General features: G+C 42.5%; 1 non-coding gene across 1 annotated transcript; it reads right to left on the bottom strand.

The window, feature by feature from the left end:
* Positions 1-319: 319 nt before the first annotated feature.
* On the bottom strand, positions 320-391 carry trnaa-ugc (transfer RNA alanine (anticodon UGC)). Its single transcript has one exon. It is a non-coding gene; the product is annotated as a tRNA-Ala (tRNA).
* Positions 392-2,697: the final 2,306 nt, after the last annotated feature.

The raw sequence follows: 2,697 nt of genomic DNA, 5'->3' as shown, positions 1-2,697 counted from the left end.
GTCCCTTATTGTACCATAAAAGAGATTAATATTTCATCAAATCAGAGGGGCAAGTAACCTTTCTGGTTACTTCATGACAAATAAAAGCAAGTAACCACACAATGAAAACTGCTGCGATGGCTGGGAATCAAACCCAGGTCAACTACTTGGAAGGTAGCTATGCTCACCACTATACCACCACTGGACAATGCAAATCTTGGTCATTGAGACTGATTTTTGCATTAATTACCATGAACACAAGGAGATTGCCTTTTAAAACTTTTCTCTTTCAGAATAAGAGCGTTTGGAACTCTTTTACAGACTGAACAATAACACCTGTTGGAGATGCTGGGGATTGAACCCAGGGCCTCATACATGCAAAGCATGCGCTCTACCACTGAGCTACATCCCCTGAATGTTTTCAGCTTTTTTTTTTTACTTTTTGTGAGATCATTGAATAAGAGAAGACACCTGGGTGAAATATGTAATATTTACACTCACCGGCCACTTTATTAGGTACCCCATGCTAGTAACGGGTTGGACCCCCTTTTGCCTTCAGAACTGCCTCAATTCTTCGTGGCATAGATTCAACAAGGTGCTGGAAGCATTCCTCAGGGAGTTTGGTCCATATTGACATGATGGCATCACACAGTTGCCGCAGATTTGTTGGCTGCACATCCATGATGCGAATCTCCCGTTCCACCACATCCCAAAGATGCTCTATTGGATTGAGATCTGGTGACTGTGGAGGCCATTTGAGTACAGCGAAACTCATTGTCATGTTCAAGAAACCAGTCTGTGATGATTCCAGCTTTATGACATGGCGCATTATCCTGCTGAAAGTAGCCATCAGAAGTTGGGTACATTATGGTCATAAAGGGATGGACATGGTCAGCAACAATACTCAGGTAGGCTGTGGCGTTGCAACGATGCTCAATTGGTACCAAGGGGCCCAAAGAGTGCCAAGAAAATATTCCCCACACCATGACACCACCACCACCAGCCTGAACCGTTGATACAAGCCAGGATGGATCCATGCTTTCATGTTGTAGACGCCAAATTCTGACCCTACCATCCGACTGTCGCAGCAGAAATCGAGACTCATCAGACCAGGCAACGTTTTTCCAATCTTCTATTGTCCAATTTCGATGAGCTTGTGCAAATTGTAGTCTCAGTTTCCTGTTCTTAGCTGAAAGGAGTGGCACCCGATGTGGTCTTCTGCTGCTGTAGCCCATCTGCCTCAAAGTTCGACGTACTGTGCGTTCAGAGATGCTCTTCTGCCCACCTTGGTTGTAACGGGTGGTTATTTGAGTCACTGTTGCCCTTCTATCAGCTCAAACCAGTCTGGCAATTCTCCTCTGACCTCTGGCATCAACAAGGCATTTCCGCCCACAGAACTGCCGCTCACTGGATGTTTTTTCTTTTTCGGACCATTCTCTGTAAACCCTAGAGATGGTTGTGCGTGAAAATCCCAGTAGATTAGCAGTTTCTGAAATATCGGTTCAAATATCTGCAGTTCAAATCGGTTTGAACTGCAGGAGATTCTCTTGACCATGTCTACATGCCTAAATGCACTGAGTTGCCGCCATGTGATTGGCTGCTTAGAAATTAAGTGTTAACGAGCAGTTGGACAGGTGTACCTAATAAAGTGGCCGGTGAGTGTAAATAGGCTATATGTTTATATATGTTTTAGGCCTATTGGGAGACATTTAAAATGTAGGCAATGGCATATAAAGAATAAAGAATAAAGAGTCTTTTCTCCATGTCCACTGTAGTTTCTCAGTGTGCTCTCTAGTAACATGTGTCTGGTCCAGGGAGCTTTGTCATTCATAAGGCTACTTTTACTTTTATATTTTAAGTATATTGCTAAGCCTGTACAGATGGAGAGATGAAATGTGTCAGTAATATAGGAGATTGTTGGCTGGAAGTATGGAGATACTAATATGCATTACTTAAAAGGAGAAAACTAAAAATAGTCTATGGTCATGTAAGTATGTGTTTTCCAATAAAAAGATTGACTTGAGAATAATTACTTGGTCTATAAGTGATGCTCAGAGGCCCCACATGGCCCTCACCTTGTTCGCAATAGACAGCTAAACACCTTCCACCATCAAGCACTGGCGACCGGGATCCTTGTAACACGTTTATTTGAGTAACAAAGGGTGAAACTGGGAGAAAACACAATGACCAGTTACTTAGATAGTAATGAGTCACAGATATTAAACAAAGATAATTGTAAAAACAATATAACTACACAACAGGCTAGCAAAACTGTAAGATGAAATAAAGAAACACGTGATATATTGTTATACAGTGTACATAGTATGACCTATGTTGGGTATCTAAGTAAACTAAGATATACTTACATGTGGCATTATCCAAGATAAAAGTGGCAAACTAGCTTACTGAAGTATATCGTCAGTAAGGGCTGAACAATATTGTGTTCTAGCATTGACATCGCGATGTGCGCATGCGCGAAAGTCACGTTGCAGGACGTTACGATGTTGACGTTAATACTTTTTTGCTGCTTGATAGAAAAGTAACCTTTCACCGTTTCTCCTTTACATGATTATTACCATCCGACCGTTCCCCTTTAAGACAGGTAGCCATGTGGGCAACGTGTGGATGTGACGTTAGTCCGACGGGGTTTGGTATGGGAAGTGAGGCTCTCCGTGTGTAGAAAAGTAGCCTACCGTTGGCAACAGCTGCCTCTGACAC

This window comes from Etheostoma spectabile, unplaced genomic scaffold (genome assembly GCF_008692095.1).
Source record: "Etheostoma spectabile isolate EspeVRDwgs_2016 unplaced genomic scaffold, UIUC_Espe_1.0 scaffold00569846, whole genome shotgun sequence".
In the NCBI taxonomy this organism is placed as follows: Eukaryota; Metazoa; Chordata; class Actinopteri; order Perciformes; family Percidae; genus Etheostoma; species Etheostoma spectabile.
The sequence above is the reverse complement of the archived record's forward strand: the minus strand, read 5'-3'. Positions and strand labels throughout refer to the sequence as shown.